Source organism: Microtus oregoni, unplaced genomic scaffold (genome assembly GCF_018167655.1).
Source record: "Microtus oregoni isolate MIOR12 unplaced genomic scaffold, Mior012 000006F_ref0000085, whole genome shotgun sequence".
Classification (NCBI taxonomy): Eukaryota; Metazoa; Chordata; class Mammalia; order Rodentia; family Cricetidae; genus Microtus; species Microtus oregoni.
In genome coordinates, this window is record NW_024543065.1 from 38,561,304 (window position 1) to 38,581,529 (window position 20,226).

The following is a 20,226-nucleotide window of genomic DNA, read 5'->3' on the forward strand; positions in this document are numbered from 1 at the left end:
GGTGTAAGATGATATCTCAAAGTTGTTTTGATTTGCATTTCCCTGATTGCTAAGGAAGTTGAGCACGACTTTAAGTGTCTTTTGGCCATTTGAACTTCCTCTGCTGAGAATTCTCTGTTCAGTTCAGTGCCCCATTTTTTAATTGGGTTAATTAGCATTTTAAAGTCTAGTTTCTTGAGTTCTTTATATATTTTGGAGATCAGACCTTTGTCTGTTGTGGGGTTGGTGAAGATCTTCTCCCAATCAGTAGGTTGCCTTTGTGTCTTATTGACTATGTCCTTTGCTTTACAGAAGCTTCTCAGTTTAAGTAGGTCCCATTTATTCAATGTTGCCCTTAATGTCTGTGCTTCTGGGGTTATACATAGGAAGCGATCTCCTGTGCCCAGCTCCTGTAGGGTACTTCCCACTTTCTCTTCTATCAGGTTCAGTGTGTTCGGGCTGATATTGAGGTCTTTAATCCATTTGGACTTGAGTTTTGTGCACGGTGATAGATAAGGGTCTATTTTCATTCTTCTACAAGATGACATCCAGTTGTGCCAGCACCATTTGTTGAAGATGCTTTCTTTCTTCCATTTTATACTTTTAGCTCCTTTATCGAAAATCAGGTGTTCATAGGTTTGTGGGATAAAATCCGGGTCTTCTGGTTTCTAGCCATAAATTAGGGCCACGGAGTCTACAATAGGTGAACCTAAAGAAGCTAAGTAAGAAGGTGAACCCAAGGAAAAACATATAGTTATCCTCTTGGCTAAGGGAAGTAGACCCAATTGCCGGGGAGAAAATTAGGATCTTGGGGGTGGGGTGGGATGGGGGTAAGGGGAGATGGGGAGAGAAAAGGTAGAAGGGAAGGAGGGGGGATTTGGGGAATCAGGAGAATTGGGATAAAGGAAAGGTGGATAGGGGAGCACGGAACCACAATTCTTAGTTAAGGGAGCCACTTTAGGGTGAGCAAGAGATTTGACCCTAGAGGGGCTCCCAAGTGCCCAACATGAGGTTCCCAGTTAGTTCCTTGGGTAGCTGAGGATTGGGAACCTGAAATGACCCTATCCGAGAGCAATACTGACGAATATCTTGCATATCATCATAGAACCTTCATCTGGTGATGGATGGAGACAGAGACAGAGACCCACACTGGAGCACTGGACTGAGCTCCCAAGGTCCCAATGAGGAGCAGAAGGAGGGAGAACATGAGCAAAGAAGTCGGGACCACGAGGCGTGCACCCACCCACTGAGACAGTGGAGCTGATCTACTGGGAGCTCACCAAGGCCAGCTGGACTGTGACCGAAAAAGCATGGGATAAAACCGGACTCTCTGAACATGGCGAACAATGAGGGCTAATGAGACGCCAAGGACAATGGCACGGGGTTTTGATCCTACTTAATGTGCTGGCTTTGTGGAAGCCTAGCCAGTTTGGATGTTCACCTTCCTAGATATGGACGGAGGGGGGAGGACCTAGGACTTACCACAGGGCAGGGAACCTGGACTGCTCTGTGGACTGGAGAGGGAGGGGGAGAGGAGTGGGGGGAGGGGTAGAAGGGTGGGAGGAGGGGGAGAAGGGTGGGAGGAGGGGGAGGGAAATGGGAGGCTGGGAGGAGGTGGAAACTTGTTTTTTGTTTATGTTTTTTTTTCTTCTTTTCTTAATAAAAAAAAATTATTAAAAAAAAAAAGAAAATGATATGTAAGCAATTACTGTAGGGATAAGTCCCGCCCCTTAGGGGGCATGTTCGCCTCGGGCTAATGTTTGCCTATAAATTTGGCGAGCGTGCTCCCAGCTGCTGCTTCTGCTTTCCTGGTCTCTGCAGGAACGGTGGTTCTGTAAGTCTATTTCTCCATTAAAGCTATATATATATTTTTACAAAAAAAAAATTGCAAACAAACAAAAAGAATAACCTTGTCATGAAACCTGTAGTGTGACCCCTGAAACACAATTTAATCTTTAATCTGTTCATCTTTATTTGCAACTTTTCATTGCCACCAAGTCACTGGTCTGGCTCAAGGCCTCTGGTTTCTGCTACCCCATTGATAATCGGCTCTTACTGGGGTTCCTCTTGGATAAGTTGTTCTGTGGAACAATCTTTATACACTGTGAAGTTGTGTTGCTCTCATTCTTAATAAAACGCTGATTGGTCTAAAGCTAGGCAGGATGTTCAAGCAGAGAGAACACTGGGAAGAAAAAGGGCTAAATCAAATGAGTCACGAGGAATTACCAGCCAGAAGTCTAAGAAGCAAAATGGGAAGCTGATAGATGAAGTAAACAAGCCTGGGGCCACACAGAGATTAATAGAAATGGGTTAATTTTAGTTATAAGAGCTAACTAAAATTAATCATAACTTATTGGCTTAGCATTCATAATTAATATTTAGTTTCTGGTTATTTGAGAGCTGGCGATAGGGACAGAATATTCAGCCTACAATCATGTTGGCCTGTGTCATGGAGATCCTGCTGTTTGAATCTATAGGTTTGTCCTCTTCACATGCTCCAACAGTTCATGTGTTCAGTGGATTTTGGAGTGGGCCAACTCATAGTCCTGCTTCTTTTCTTGGTTTGTAACTGGGTTGGTCAGCTTGCTAGCTTTCCCTCATGCCCTAGAGTGAGGTTACATATTGAGTGGCCATGTGAGGGTGCTGAAAGTGAGTGATCTCAAAGATTAGACAGTACTATTAACTACTCAGTCATCTCTAAAGTAAAATGGACTAATGAGTTTCAGCTGGGTGATTTACAAGTGTGTGGGTGAGCAGTTACTTATAGAAGCATAAAGGACTCAATGACAGCTGCATTACCCTGTGAGTGAGATGTTAATGAAGCTGAAAACCTGAAAATCACTGCACAGCTTGCAGACAGCTCAAGGGATGATGGAAGTGTCTTTCAAGCTACTCACTACCTCCTTCAGGCAGCTTTTCTGGTCTTTTATGGTCCAGGCAACTTGACTGGTGTCTGCTGATGGCTGGTTTGAGTATATTCTGTGCAGCTCACCTTGTCTGACAGTGTCCATAGTGCTTACCAATTATAGATGATTGAGGCAGGAGGGCACTAGTGAATCTTTCCAATTTCTGTAATTTCCTAAAGTTATGAAGTTTTCTATTCCTAAACATTAGTAGCTTCTCTGCAGGAATGATTTTATCACCTTCCCTTAGAGAAGTGTCTCTCAACCTTTATGTCACAATCTCTTTGGGGTTTCATATTAGGTATACTGAATATGAGATATATACATTACAATTCATAATAATCTCATACGAAATTTGCCACTATGAAATAATAACAAAATAACTTTATGAATGGGGGGTCATCAGAAATGAGGAACTGTATTAAAGTGTTGCAGCATCGGGAAACATGAGAACCACTGTCTTAGAGCATCCTGTTCCTGTACCTCTCTTTTCATGCCCAGTATTTTAAGACAATTCCTCCAAGATGGAAGGATTTAATCTCAGAGGAATTGATACATCCTGGTTATGAACTCCAAAGACTTGCTACTTTACCAATAAGCACTTGCCCATCAATTTCATTGATGTTTTATTCACTGTATCTAGCAAATGGAAACAACCTAGATTCCATGAAGTGAAACATGGGTAAATAAAAACATAATACTTATCTATATAATCCAGCATATTATTCAGGTGTAAATAAAAATAAAAGTGTGAAATATAGATGTACATGTAGATAACAAGAAAAATGATGAGATCAGATATATAGGACCCAGAAGTCAAACATCACATATTCTCTCACATATGTGAGTCTAAGCTACAAACTTCATTTTGTATATTTTAGTAAGACTGCATGTAGAATCCAGGAATCTACAAATAGACCATTAGTGGGAATATGGAGGAAAAGAGGTTAGGATAGTAGAATATAGATGGAATGAAATTAGACTGAGTATCCTGGGGACAGAATGGTTCAAATATGTAGTGCAGAGGGGAATGCTGAAAGATCAATTCAAATGAAATGTCTGTGAAGAAGCTAATTGGAAACCTAGCACTTTGCATCCCCAGCACCCCGGCAGCCTGCACGGCTAGCTTATGCCCGAAATAACAACACACAAACTGTATTCATTTAAACACTGCTTGGCCCTTTAGCCCTAGCCCTTACTGGCTAATTCTGTTATCCCGATCAACCCATCTCTAATAATCTGTGAGCACCGGTCTTACCGGGAAAGGTTCAGCATGTCTAACCTGGCGGCTTGCTTCATGGCGTGTGTCTGCCCGGGAGCGGGGCATGGCGTCTCTCTCAGGTGTCTGCTCCTGAGAGGAGATCTGTGGAGTCTGAGCTCACTTCCTGTTCCTCCCAGCGTTCTGTTCTGTTTACTCCTCCCACCTATCTTCTAACCAATAAAATGGGCCAAGGCAGTTCCTTTATTAGCCAATGACCTTCCTCCATCATAACATAAGTAAAAAAATATAATGAGAGGAAAGTAAAACACATATCTTTTAAAAGAATGGTGCATTGGATGATGTGTGCTAAATTTTTAACTGGGGATGGAGCAGGGAAAGCAATGAATATTGGGTTGGTCAACCAAAAGTAAAGATTTGAAAAGAAATACACCCTATCTTACATCTTAATAGTAAACATGATTTTAAAAACTTTAAACAGAGGTGTCCTACATGGATAAATAATACTGTTCCCAGGGCTATTTATTGGAACTCTCTGTAACAGGTGCTGGTCATCTGCCTAGGACTTACTGGGAGGCCCCATTGTCATGCTACATAAAACAGGTCATTCCTAGTGCTGTTACTCATAAATACATGGTGTAGCTGAAGACTCCAAACACCTTTTTTTTTTTTGCAAGATAGAGAGCAATATTGAACTTATCAGGGAAATCCCCCTGATGACTAATTTTTTGTTGTTGTTGTTTTTTTTTTGGTTTTTCGAGACAGGGTTTCTCTGTGGTTTTGGAGCCTATCCTGGAACTAGCTCTTGTAGACCAGGCTGGTCTCGAACTCACAGAGATCCGCCTGCCTCTGCCTCCCGAGTGCTGGGATTAAAGGCGTGAGCCACCACCGCCCGGCTCTGATGACTAATTTTTGTAGCACTGTGATGATGGAAGTTACAAAATAATCCCACACTAGTTCAGAATTATGCATAATAAAGAGTTATTTATTTAGGAGAAACTCACAGGGAACAGGAACAGAGTCGAGTAGCCAGAAGCAAGAGCCAGAAGCAAGAGAGCAAGCACAGGCTTTACAACTGCATTTATAGTATAAGAGACCATGCTTAAGTGGGCTAGTATCTTAAGGCTATTGGCTGAAGAAGCAGAAAGAGTTCCCACAGCACCTCCCCCTTTTGTTTAAATAAGAGTTCCAAACTCAAGACAAAACTTTATACAGGTGGGGTGAGGATAAGGGTAGATGGGGGGAGAGAAGGGAGAAGGGGTGGATGGGGAGAGCTTGAGGGAATGGGATGGAGGAGGAGTGTATGTGGGAGCAGGGAAGTAGATATCTTAATTAAGGGAGTCATTTTAGTATTGGCAAGAGACTTGACTCTACGAGGGTTCTCAGGTGTCCAAGGAGATGTCCCCAGCTTGTTCCTTGGGCAGCAGAGGAAAGGGTGCCTGAACTGGCCTTGTCCTATAGCCACACTGATGAATAACTTGCTTATTACCATAGAACCTTCATCTGGCGATGGATGAAGATAGAGACAGAGACCCACATTGGAGCACCAGATTGAGCTCCCAAGGTCCAAATGAGGAGCAGAAGGAGGGAGAAAATGAGCAAGGAAGTCAGGACCATGAGGGGTGCATCCACCCACTGAGACAGTGGGACAGATCTAATGGGAGATCACCAAGGCCAGTTGGAATGGGATTGATGGAGCATGTGATCAAACTGGACATTCTTTCTACAGTATTTGCATTTGAGTCAGATAAGAAAATGTCATCCAATTTTCAAGTTTGACTTTGAAGAGAAGCTGGCATCAGTGGTTTTGTGTGCTCTGATGTGAGTGCAGGAACCTGAGCAAGGAGCATGGGCAAGTTGGAAAACAACAATGTGGCATCCCTGTTTAGGTGCTGAGGAGTTCCATCTGGACAGGTGAGTGTGTGCGATCCAGGGGCAGATTGTCCCTGAAGAGAGCACAAACCCCCCTCCCCCAGCTCCTGCTGCAGGGTTGTCTTTCTTACACACGACCCAGCCCCCCCCCCCAAGCCTGCCCTGCTGTCTGCTAGGACCTGTGCTCAGGAACAGTTTCCTGCTCCTACACTAAGGCTACCCACCCAGCGCGGTGAGTGCCTGCCTACTGGGGAGGCCTCAAGGTCCCCCTCAAGGGAGCCCGGGAACCTTCAGCTTGTACTGCAGGGTCTCCTGTGCTCTACTAGACACCTCCCTGCCTGCCACGTCCTTCCTTTTGTCCCCGGCTCACTGGGCTACCAGGCATCCCTGTTTAGGTGCTGAGGAGTTCCATCTGGATGGGAACCTGCCCCCAAGTCTGCGCTGTTTGCAAGGTCCTTTGCTCAGGAACAGTTTCCTGCTCCTACACTAAGGCTACCCACCCAGAACGGTGAGTGCCTGCCTATTGGTCAGGCCTCTAGGACCCCCACAAGGGAACCTGGGCACCTTCAGCTTGTGCTGCAGGGTCTCCTGTGCTCTACTTGACCCCGCCCTGCCCCCCTAGTTCGCCCTTTTGTCCGCGGGTCATTGGACTACCAGGCATCCATGTTTCAGTGCTGAGGAGTTCCATCTGCATGGGAATAGTTCCTGCTTCTACACTGAGGAGATACACCCAGAAAGTCAGTCACAGCAAAGACTGGACCAAGACACCAGGCCTCTCCTGGCTCCATTTGAAGGAAGAGATAAGAAGGCGCCAATGCAAGAATTCCTCTAACAACCTGAAAGGCAACTTGACATCACCAGAATCCAGGTATCCCGAAATAAGAAGAATTGTACACCCTACTCCAGAAGAATTAGAAGAAATCAACTCAAAAGTGAATTATATGAAATTAATAGAGGACCTTAAACAGGAGGTGAAAAACTGCCATAAACAATTAGAGATTACAAACAGAAAGGTAGAGGAAATGAATAAATCGCTCAAAGATACTCAAAAAAACCAAGATAAACAAGAAAAAGCAATCAAACAGGTAAGGGAAGTGATTCAAGACTTGAAGAATGAAATGGAAGTAATGAAGAAAACACAAACTGAGGGAAGGATGGAGATGGAAAATCTGGGTAAATGAACAGGAACTACAGAGGCAAGTACTACTAACAGAATACAAGAGATAGAAGAAAGAATGTCAGACACTGAAGATACCATAGAGAAAATAAACACACTGATCAAAGAAAACAGCAAAGCCAACAAATTCTCATTACAAAACATTCAGGAAATCTGGGACACAATAAAAAGACCAAACCTAAGAATAATAGGGGTAGAAGAAAGAGAAGAAGTACAGCTCAACTGTCCAGAAAATATATTTAATAAAAGTATAGAAGAAAACTTTCCCAACCTAAAGAAAGATATTCCTTTGAAGGTTCAAGAAGCATACAGAACACCGAATAGACTGGACCGCCCCCCCCCCCAAAAACCATCTCCTCACCATATAATAATCAAAACACAAAACATACAGAATAAAGAAAGAATATTAAGAGCTGCAAAGGAAAAAGGTCAAGTTACTTATAAAAGTAAACCTATCAGACTTACACCTGACTTCTCTATGGAAACCATGAAAGCCAGAAGGTCCTGGATAGATATACTGCAGAAACTAAGAGACCATGGACGCAAGCCCAGACTACTATACCCAGCCAAGCTTTCGTTCACTATAAATGCAGAAAACAAAATTTTCCAGGATAAAAACAAATTTAAACAACACGTAGCCACAAATCCAGCCTTACAGAAAGTAATAGAAGGAAAATCACAACCCAAGGAGTCCAACAATGCCCACAATAACTCAGACATCTAATGACCCTTCACCACCACAACTTGAAGAAGGAAAACACACAAACTCTAATACCAAAAAAAAAAAAAGAAAAGAAAAGAAAAGAAAAAAATGACCGGAGTTAACAACCACTGGTCATTAATATCACTTAATATCAATGGACTCAACTCACCTATAAAGAGGCACAGGCTAAGAGATTGGATACAAAATCAGAATCCAACATTCTGCTGCTTACAAGAAACACACCTCAACCACAAAGACAGACATCTACTCAGAGTAAAGGGCTCGGAAAAGGTTTATCAAGCAAATGGTCCTATGAAACAAGCAGGTGTGGCCATATTAATTTCTAACAAAGTTGACTTCAAACTAAAATCAATCAGAAGAGATGGAGAGGGACATTTTTTACTCATAACAGGAACAATTCTCCAGGACAATGTCTCAATCCTGAATATCTATGCCCCTAATATAAAAGCACCCACTTACGTAAAAGAAGCATTACTAAAACTCAAGGCAGTCATCAAACCGCACACACTAATAGTAGGAGATTTCAACACTCCTCTCTCACTAATGGACAGGTCAATCAGACAGAAACCTAACAGACAAATCAGAGGATTAAGGGAGGTAATGAATCAAATGGACTTAACAGACATCTATAGAACATTCCACCCAAATAGGAAAGAATATACCTTCTTCTCTGCAGCTCATGGAACCTTCTCAAAAATTGGCCACATACTCGGTAACAAAGCAAACTTACACAGTTACAAAAAAATATTAGTAACCACCTGTGTCTTATCGGATCATCATGGATTAAAGTTAGAATTCAACAACAATTCTACCCCCAGAAAGCCAACAAACTCGTGGAAACTGGACAGTCAACTACTGAACCACACCTGGATCAAGGAAGAAATAAAGAAAGAAATTAAAGACATTCTTGAATTCAATGAAAATAAAGACTCGACATACTCAAACCTATGGGACACTATGAAAGCAGTGCTAAGAGGAAAGTTCATAGCACTAAGTGCCCACTTAAAGAAAATGGAGAAAGCACATATTGGAAACTTAACAGCCCACCTGAAAGCTCTAGAAAAAAAAGAAGCAGACTCACCTAGGAGGAGTAGAAGACTGGAAATAATCAAACTGAGGGCTGAAATCAACAAAATCGAAACACAGAAAACAATCCAAAGATTCAATGAAACAAAAAGCTGGTTCTTGGAGAAAATCAACAAGATTGATAAGCCCCTATTCAAACCAATCAAACAAAAATTAACAAGATCAGAAATGAAAAGGGAGACATAACCACAGACACAGAGGAAATTCAGAAAATCATTAGATCTTACTACAAAAGCCTGTATGCCGCAAAACTAGAAAATGCAAAAGAAATGGACATGTTTTTAGATAAGTGCCACATACCAAAGCTAAGCCAAAACCAGGTGAACGATCTAAATAGACCTGTTAGTCGCGAAGAACTAGAAACCGTTATCCAAAATCTACCTTCCAAAAAAAGCCCAGGACCAGATGGTTTCAATGCAGAATTCTACCAGAACTTCCAAGAAGAGCTAATACCTATACTCCTTAATGTATTTCACAATATAGAAACAGAAGAGTCATTGCCAAATTCCTTTTATGAAGCTACAGTTACCCTGACACCAAAACCACACAAAGACCCAACCAAGAAAGAAAATTACAGGCCTATCTCACTCATGAATATCGACGCAAAAATTCTCAATAAAATATTGGCAAACCGAATCCAAGAACACATTAGAAAAATTATCCATTATGATCAAGTAGGCTTCACCCCAGAGATGCAGGGCTGGTTCAACATACGCAAATCTATCAATGTAATCCACCATATAAATAAACTGAAAGAAAAAAACCATATGATCATTTCATTAGATGCTGAAAAAGCATTTGACAAAATTCAACACGCCTTTATGATAAAAGTCTTGGAGAGATTAGGGATACAAGGGTCATACCTAAATATAATAAAAGCTATTTACAGCAAGCCGTCAGCTAACATTAAATTAAATGGAGAAAAACTCAAAGCCATCCCGCTAAAATCAGGAACACGACAAGGATGTCCACTCTCTCCATACCTCTTCAATATAGTGCTTGAAGTTCTAGCAATAGCAATAAGACAACATAAAGAGATCAAGGCGATTCGTATCGGAAAAGAAGAAGTTAAGCTCTCGTTATTTGCAGATGATATGATAGTATACATAAGCGACCCCAAAAACTCTACCAAAGAACTCCTACAGCTGATAAACACCTTTAGTAATGTGGCAGGATACAAGATCAACTCCAAAAAATCAGTGGCCTTCCTATACACTAAGGATAAGGAAACAGAGAGGGAAATTAGAGAAGCATCACCTTTCACGATAACCACAAATAGCATAAAATATCTTGGGGTAACTCTGACCAAGGATGTGAAAGATCTATTTGACAAGAACTTTAAGTCTTTGAAGAAAGAAATTGAAGAGGACACCAGAAAATGGAAAGATCTTCCTTGCTCCTGGATTGGGAGGATCAATATAGTAAAAATGGCAATTCTACCAAAAGCAATCTATAAATTCAATGCAATCCCCATCAAAATCCCATCAAAATTCTTCACAGATCTGGAGAAGACAATAATCAACTTTATATGGAAAAACAAAAAACCCAGGATAGCCAAAACAATCTTATACAACAAAGGAGCGTCTGGAGGCATTACCATCCCTGACTTCAAACTCTACTACAGAGCTACAGTATTGAAAACAGCTTGGTATTGGCATAAAAACAGAGAAGTCGACCAATGGAATCGAATAGAAGACCCTGACATTAACCCACAAACCTATGAACACCTGATTTTCGATAAAGGAGCTAAAAGTATACAATGGAAAAAAGAGAGCATCTTCAACAAATTGTGCTGGCAAAACTGGATGTCAATCTGTAGAAGAATGAAAATAGATCCATATCTATCACCATGCACAAAACTCAAGTCCAAATGGATTAAAGACCTCAATATCAGTCTGAATACACTGAACCTGACAGAAGAGAAAATGGGAAGTACTCTACGACACATGGGCACAGGAGACCACTTCTTACATACAACCCCAGCAGCACAGACATTAAGGACCTCATTGAATAAATGGGACCTCCTGAGACTGAGAAGCTTCTGTAAAGCAAAAGACACTGTCGCTAAGACACAAAGGCAACCCACTAACTGGGAGAAGATCTTCACCAACCCCGCAACTGACAAAGGTCTGATCTCCAAAATATATAAAGAACTCAAGAAACTAGACTGTAAAAGGCTAACCAACCCAATTATAAAATGGGGCATTGAGCTGAACAGAGAATTCTCAACAGAAGAACTTCAAATGGCCAAAAGACACTTAAGGTCATGCTCAACTTCCTTAGCGATCAGGGAAATGCAAATCAAGACAACTTTAAGATACCATCTTACACCTGTCAGAATGGCGAAAATCAAAAACACCAATGATAGCCTTTGTTGGAGAGGTTGTGGAAAAAGGGGTACACTCATGCATTGCTGGTGGGAATGCAAACTTGTGCAACCACTATGGAAAGCAGTATGGCGGTTTCTCAGGAAATTCGGGATCAACTTACCCCTGGACCCCGCAATACCACTCTTGGGAATATACCCAAGAGAGGCCTTATCATACAACAAAAGTATATGCTCTACTATGTTCATAGCAGCATTGTTTGTGATAGCCAGAACCTGGAAACAACCTAGATGCCCTTCAATGGAAGAATGGATGAAGAAAGTATGGAATATATACATATTAGAGTATTATTCAGCAGTAAGAAACAAGGACTTCTTGAATTTTGCATACAAATGGATGGAAATAGAAAACACTATCCTGAGTGAGGTAAGCCAGACACAAAAAGAGGAACATGGGATGTACTCACTCATATTTGGTTTCTAGCCATAAACCAAGGACATTGAGCCTATAATTAGTGATCCTAGAGAAGCTAAATAAGGAGAACCCAAAGAAAAACATAGAGGCATCCTCCTGAATATTAACCTTCATCAAGCGATGAAAGGAGACAGAGACAGAGACCCACATTGGAGCACAGGACTGAATTCTCAAGGTCCAAATCAGGAGCAGAAGGAGAGAGAGCACAAGCAAGGAACTCAGGACCGTGAGGGGTGCACCCACACACTTAGACAATGGGGATGTTCTACTGGGAACTCACCAAGACCAGCTGGCCTGGGTCTGGAAAAGCCTGGGATAAAACCGGACTCTCTGAACATAGCGGACAATGAGGACTACTGAGAACTCAAGAACAATGGCAATGGGTTTCTGATCCTACTGCATGTACTGGCTTTGTGGGAGCCTAGGCAGTTTGGATGCTCAACTTACTAGACCTGGATGGAGTTGGGGGGTTCCTTGGACTTCCCACAGGACAGGGAACCCTGATTGCTTTTTGGGCTGGGGGGGGACTTAATTGGTGGAGGGGGAGGGAAATGGGAGGCGGTGGCTGGGAAGTGACAGAAATCTTTAATAAATAAATAAATTTAATAAAAAAAAGAAAAAAAAGAAATGGACACTTTTTTAGATAAGTACCATATACCAAAGTTAGACCAGGACCAGGTCAACAATCTAAATAGACCTGTTAGTCGTGAAGAATTAGAAGTTGTTATTAAAAAAACCTCCCTACCAAAAAAAGTCCAGGTACAGACGGTTTCAAAGCAGAATTCTACCAGAACTTCCAAGAAGAGCTAATACCTATACTCCTTAATGTATTTCACAATATAGAAACAGAAAAGTCATTACCAAATTCCTTTTATGAGGTTACAGTTACCCTGATACTAAAACCACACAAAGACTTAAAAAAGAAAGAGAATTACAGGACAATCTCACTCATGAACATCGATGCGAAAATCCTCAATAAAATACTGGCAAACCGAATCCAAGAACACATTAGAAAAATTATCCATTATGATCAAGTAGGCTTCATCCCTGGGATGCAGGGCTGGTTCAACATACGAAAATCTATCGATGTAATCCATCATATAAATAAAGTGAAAGAAAAAACCATATGATCATTTCATTAGATGCTAAAAAAGCATTCGACAAAATTCAACATCCCTTCATGATAAAGGTCTTAGAGAGATTAGGGATACAAGGGTCATACCTAACTATAATAAAAGCTATTTATAGCAAGCCGACAGCTAACATCAAATTAAATGGAGAGAAACTCAAAGCTATCCCACTAAAACCAGGAACACGACAAGGCTGTCCACTCTCTCCATACCTTTTCAATATAGTGCTTGAAGTTCTAGCAATAGTAATAAGACAACATAAGGGGATCAAGGGGGTTTGAATTGGAAAGGAAGAAGTTAAACTTTCATTATTTGCAGATGATATGATAGTGTACATAAGCGACCCCAAAAATCCCAGCAAAGAACTCCTACAGCTGATAAACATCTTTAGTAGCATGACAGGATACAATATCAATTCCAAAAAAATCAGTTGCCCTCCTATACACAAAGGATAAGGAAGCAGAGAGGGAAATCAGAGAAGCTTCACCATTTATGATAGACACAAACAGCATAAAATATCTTGGGGTAACTCTAACCAAGGAAGTGAAGAATCTATTTGACAAGAACTTTAAGTCTTTGAAGAAGGAAATAGAGGAGGATACCAGAAAATGGAAGGATCTCCCTTGCTCTTGGATTGGGAGGATCAACATAGTAAAAATGGAAAATCTACCAAGGGCAATTTATAGATTCAATGCAATCCCCATTAAAATCCCATCAAAATTCTTCACAGATCTGGAGAAGACAATAATCAACTTTATATGGAAAAACAAAAAACCCAGGATAACCAAAATAATCCTACACAATAAAGGAACTTCTGGAGGCATTACCATCCCTGACGTCAAACTCTATTACAGAGCTTCAGTATTGAAAACAGCTTGGTATTGGCATAAAAACAGAGAAATCAATCAATGGAATAGAGTAGAAGACCCGGATTTTAACCCACAAACCTATGAACACCTGATTTTCGATAAAGGAGCTCAAAGCATTCAATGGAAGAAAGAAAGCATCTTCAACAAATGGTGCTGGCAGTACTGGTTGTCAACCTGTAGAAGAATGAAAATAGATCCATATCTATTGCCATGCACAAAACTCAAGTCCAAATGGATTAAAGACCTCAATATCAGGCTGCACACACTGAACCTGATAGAAGAGAAAGTGGGAAGTACTCTACAGCATATGGGCACAGGAGATCACTTCCTACGCATATCCCCAGCAGCACAGACATGAAGGACAAAATTGAATAAATGGGACCTCCTGAAACTGAGAAGCTTTTGTAAAGCAAAGGACACTGTCACTAAGACACAAAGGCAACCCACTGACTGGGAGAAAATCATCACCAACCCTGCAACAGACAAAGGTCTGATCTCCAAAATATATAAAGAACTCAAGAAACTAGATGTTAAAATGCTAATTAACCCAATTAATAAATGGGGCACTGAACTGAATAAAGAATTCTCATCAGAAGAAATTCAAATGGCCAAAAGACACTTAAGGTCATGCTCAACCTCCTTGGCGATCAGGGACATGCAAATTAAAACAACTTTGAGATACCATCTTACTCCTGTCTGAATGGCTAAAATCAAAAACACCAATGATAGCCTTTGCTGGAGAAGTTGTGGAGTAAGGGGCACACTCATCCATTTCTGGTGGGAATGCAAACTTGTGCAACCACTTTGGAAATCAGTGTGGCGATTTCTCAGGAAATTCGGGATCAACCTACCCCAAGATCCAGTAATACCACTCTTGGGAATATCATATGAAAAAATCATTTGTTCAACTATGTTCATTGCTTTATTTGTAATAGCCAGAACCTGGAAACAACCTAGATGCCCTTCAATGGAAGAATGGATGCAGAAAGTATGGAATATATACACATTAGAGTGCTACTCAGCGGTAAAAAACAATGACTTCTCAAATTTTGCATGCAAATGGATGGAAATAGAAAACACTATCCTGAGTGAGTTATCCCAGACCCAAAAAAATGAACATGGGATGTACTCACTCATAATTGGTTTCTAGCCATAAATAAAGGACATATAGCATATAATTTGTGATCCTAGAGAAGCTAAATAAGAAGGTAAACCCAAAGAAAAATTTATTCTCATCAGCCTGGATATGGGAAGTAGACAAGATGGCCGGGCAAAAACTGGGAACTTGGGGGTGAGGTGGCATGGGGCTAAGGGGAAATGAGGTGAGAAACGTGAGAAGGGGAGGATGGAGGGAGCTTGTGGGAATGGGATGGTAGGGATAAAGGAAGGGTGGATACAGGAGCAGAGAAATATATATCCTAATTAAAGGAGCCATCTTAGGGTTGGCAAGAGACTTGACTCTAGAGGGACTCGCAGGTGTCCAGGGAGATGGCCCCAGCTAGTACCTTGGGCAACTGAGGAGAGGGAACCTGAAATGACCCTATCCTATAGCCATACTGATGAATATCTTGCATATCACCTTAGAACCTTCATCTGGCGATGGATCGAGATAGAGACAGAGACCCAAATTGGAGCACCGGACTGAGCTCTTAAGATCCAAATGAGGAGAAGAAGGAGGGAGAACATGAGCAAGGAAGTCAGGATCACGAGGGGTGCACCCACCCACTGTAACAGTAGAACTGATCTATTGGGAGCTCACCAAGGCCAGCTGGACTGGGACCGAATAATCATGGGATGAAACCAGACTTTCTGAATGTGGTGGACAATGAAGGCTGATGGGAAGCCAAGGACAATGGCACTTGGTTTCGATCCTAATACATGAACTGGCTTTGTGGGAGCCTAACCTGTTTGGATGCTCACCTTCCTGGTCCTGGATAGAAGTGGGAGGACCTTGGACTTCCTGCAGGGCAGGGAATCTGGACTGCTCTTCATTCTCGGGAGGGAGGGGGAATGGAGTGGGGGGAAGGGGGAGGGGGAAGGGAACTGGGGGGAGGGGGCAATGGGTGGGAGGAGGGGAGGGAAATAGGGAAAGGGAAGGAGGAGGAAAATTTTTTCAACAACTAAAAAAATAAATAAATAAAAATAAAAAACAATTATGGGATAACAAAAAAAATAAAAAATGAGGCAAAAGTGAAAAAAAAAAGAAATCAACAGAATAGAAACACAGAAAACAATCCAAAGAATCAATGAAACAGTGCTAGTACTTTGAGTAAAATCAACAAAATTGACAAACCCCTATCAAACTAGTTAAAAGGAAGAGAGAGAACAGGCAAAATAACAAGATCAGAAATGAAAACGGAGCCATAACAACAGACACTGAGGAAATTCAGAGAATCATTGGGTCTTGTTAAAAAGCCTATATGTGACAAAGTTGGAAAGTGTAAAAGAGATGGACTTGTTTTTAGATAAAATCCAAATACCCAAATTAAATCAAGACCAGGTGCTCAGCAGACAATGCCTGTATGTGCTCTATGTGCTACCATACAGTTTGTGAGCTAGGGGCAAGGGGCTAGAGGTTAAAATACACACACACACACACATACACACACACACACACACACACACACACACAGACATGGACCTCTAGTCTCTGGTAAGAAGCCCTTTATTTTATAGCACCCTGGAGGCTTAGCACCCAACAGTCAAGTGGGCCAACAAGTGAATACCTTATCCTCTGATCCTCAAGGCCAAGAAAACAATGCGTGCTTGTGAAGCAGAGCTGGTAAACAATTTTGACACAGTCTTTAGTAACTCAAATCAGAAGGAAAGTAAAAGTCTCTAGCAAGGAAGAGCAGCTGGAGGCCAGGACTCCAAATGGTTTCAACATCTCCCCCGTAAAGTTTTTATGAGACAGAAGACACTCCTGTCTTAGGTCATCTCAGACGAGTAAACCCTTACCCATCTTTGGGAGGCCCCTTCCCTGTCTTAGGAGGGCCCTCTCCTTTAGAAGTTGCCTGTCTACGAAGGAGTCTTCGTTGTGCAGTATTTGCAACCAAACCTGGGGTACATCTGAGTTACTGGCAAACAGGCTAAGAAGGACTTGCTAAGTGACCATATGCTGCATTCTCATGGATTGTCTGATCTTACACAGAATTCAGAGATGAATGTCAATGTAAACAGGTGTTAAGATTGCCAGCAAGAGGGTCCACGTTCACCACTGGACCCAGCCTCCCATTTGGGCTACAGTATTCTACCAACCCTTTGGCTAAAACAGGGGGCACACATTTATCGACAATCTGGTGTGCTAATTGTAACATTCCAAGGCCTATTCAAGTAACCATTGAGCTGTTTCACCACATAAGAGTCATTAACCATATTAACAGATGTCACACAAATGGAGTGATAAGTGTGAACAAGACATTTTTTCTTCAAGCCATAAGTCCACTTGCTCCTACAATGGGACAGTCTGTTGATTTAAATTTAAAAGTCCAGATTCAACGTGGAGTGGTCATCCCAGCAGCGCTCAGGCCACACTTTCTGAAAGAACCACCAAGAATATCTTTTCCCCCAAAGGTGCTATTCCATACTACAAAAAGGAAAAGAAAAAAAGAACGAACTAGCTGCTTGAGCAGAGACACTGCCAACAGGTGTTTCGAATACTAGACCTGAGAAACTGCCACAGCTTTTCCAGTCTGTAAAAAGTGTTCCAGCTCCCACCAGAGGCCTAGGTTTTACTATCCATGGAAACACAAGAGGATGGGTTCTTAAAGAAACTTAACAAAGAATGTTGGGGATAATGGCTATCAATCATTGCATCCGTTGATCATAAATATAGAGTTCAATCATCATTCTATAGCTGTAAATGTGACAATTGATCTTTATCATAGGGAAGTACAATTTTGTCTGGAAATTTGCCAAAGTTTGTATACTCATTTTCCTGCTTTGCAAAGCCATTGCAGAACTCATAATATGGCGAACAACACGAGGAGAAACAGGCCAATGTATGCACATAATAGGTTCAGATTGCCAAAAACAACTCCAGTTGGTGCAAAATGAGATGTTAACACTGATAATTGTATAGGCTTATCATAATCCACCCTTTGTAAATGCACCTGTTCTATACTCTACCTAAGCAATTTTAGAGCTGCTTCAAAAAATCTTACTGGCCTGCGCCACCACAACCGGCACAGGCTGCACACAGGCTCAGAGACCTTTCACAGCTACTAAGAGGGTTTCTCGAGTGTTGCCGGGAAAACCTACTGCTGGCACCACAGACTCTTGGGCTTGCAGAGCCTGGAAGGGCCACTGTCTTCTCCTTGCTCCACTGCTGCCTTCTCGGGCAGCTCAGCAGGGTCTGTGCTCCAGCTTCTCTTGGCTCCCAGGCAGGGCACCGACTTGACTGGGGCAATGTGCTTTCTGCCACAGCCGCCTAGCAAAGCTCTGCTCCAGCTGCCTTCTAGCCCCAGCTGCATTCGTTCTGGGTCCAAACTGGTGCATGGAGCGGAGCGGAACTCAAAAAAGCAGGCTTGCTGCCCCAGAACCACCGAAGGGGCCCCACTTAAATAATCTTTTAGGCTGATGACACCCAAATTCCCATTCTGGCTACTTCCTGCTGAGTGGAGGCTCTGCATTCTGGGGGTATTTTACTGCAACATTTCAGGGGGTCTCGGTGAATCAAACCACATGAATCTTGAATAAATCCTCAGGTTCTCATCCTCTGTGGAGACGAAAGCAAGCAGAACCTCTTTTCCAAAGCATGAAATCCTTAGGCCCGTACTTTAAAGTCAAAATACCTTTCTTAGCAGTTCCCAGAATCAAACATCTTTCTCCAATCCAGAACACCATAGACAACACAATCAACATAACATACAACTGAACATCTTTTTGAGCTGTATACATTCTATTTTTTGGAAGCCTTCAATTCACCTTCCCGCCTCCTGTCTCAGAGGGTGTCCTGTCTTAATTCCTCAATACGTGCCCACCGGCTGGGGACGACCCTGTCTGCTTACCCCTCTTCCTCCGTTGGACTTCCACTTGCTGCACAGGCATGGCCTGGAACCAAAACCCTAGCTAAGGACGTCAGGATTAACACGTACCTCAAACAACCCTCACCTTCCAAGGACGACCAGTTCATGAGCTTCCGGGCAAGGGGCTAGAGGTTAAAATACACAAACACACACACAGAGAGACAGAGACACAGATCTCTAGTCACTGGTAAGAAGCCCTTTATTCAATAGTACCCTGGAGGCTTATATACCCAACAGTCAAGTGGGCCAACAGTTGAATACCTTATCTTCTGATCCTCAAGGCCAAGACGACAATCTGTGCTTGTGAAGCAGAGCTGGTAAACAATTTTGACACAGCCTTTAATAACTCAAATCAGAAGGAAAGTAAAGATCTCTAGCAAGGAAGAGCAGCTCAAGGCCAGGACTCCTATTGGTCCCAACCACAGGTGAACAATTTAGATAGACCTGTAAGTTGTGAGGAAACAGAAACTTTTATCAAAAAAAAAAAAACACTCCCCCCCCCCCACACACACAAAAGCCCAGGACCAGATGGTTTTAATGCAGAATTTTACCAGAAATTCCAAGAAGAGCTGATACCTATACTCCTTAATGTGTTTCACATTATAGAAACATAAGAGTCTTGCCAAACTCTTTTTTTGAAGCTGCAGTTACCCTGATACCTAAACCACACAAAGACTTAACCAAGAAAGACAATTACAGACCTATCTCACTCATGAACATCGATGCAAAAATTCTCAATAAAATACTGGCAAACCATCTTTAATGAGGTCTAGTGCCCTCTTTTGTCTACAGAAAGAAGAGCTGGAGAGATAGATCAGTGGTTAAGAGCATTGGCTGCCCTTCCAAAGGTCAGAAGTTTGTATTCCTGGCAACCACATAATGGCTCACAACCATCTGCAATGAGGTCTGGTGCCCTCTACTGGCAACAGAAGGAAGAGGCAGGAGAGTTGGCTCAGTGGTTAAGAGTATTGCCTGCCGAGTTCGATAAGGCCAAGTGCAGACTTGGCCAGGGCCAGGGCCAGGGCCAGGACTGAGGTAGTAGACCACAGCCAGAAACCTTTGCAAGACCAACTCTAAGCCGGGGACTTCTGCAGGAGGGGATCCAGACCAGGATTTACAGAAACAGGTGAAAACTGGTAACCTAGGCCAAAGTAGCCTTGAGACAACAAACTCTAACGGAAAAGAGCAAAGCTTAGGAGCCCTGAGCTATCTCCAGGAACAAAGAGTAACCAGCTGGGTAACTAGAACTGTGGCACTGACTGTACCACGAGGTACAACCATCTGAACTTTGGCAACCCCAACCATACCTATTAGAGGAAAAGATGGGTAGAAAAGGTAAAAAGACATGTAACACCACAAAGAGCAACATGACAACAGTGAAAACTAAAGACCCTACAACAGCAAGACCTGAACAACCAAATATAGATGAAGCAGAAGAA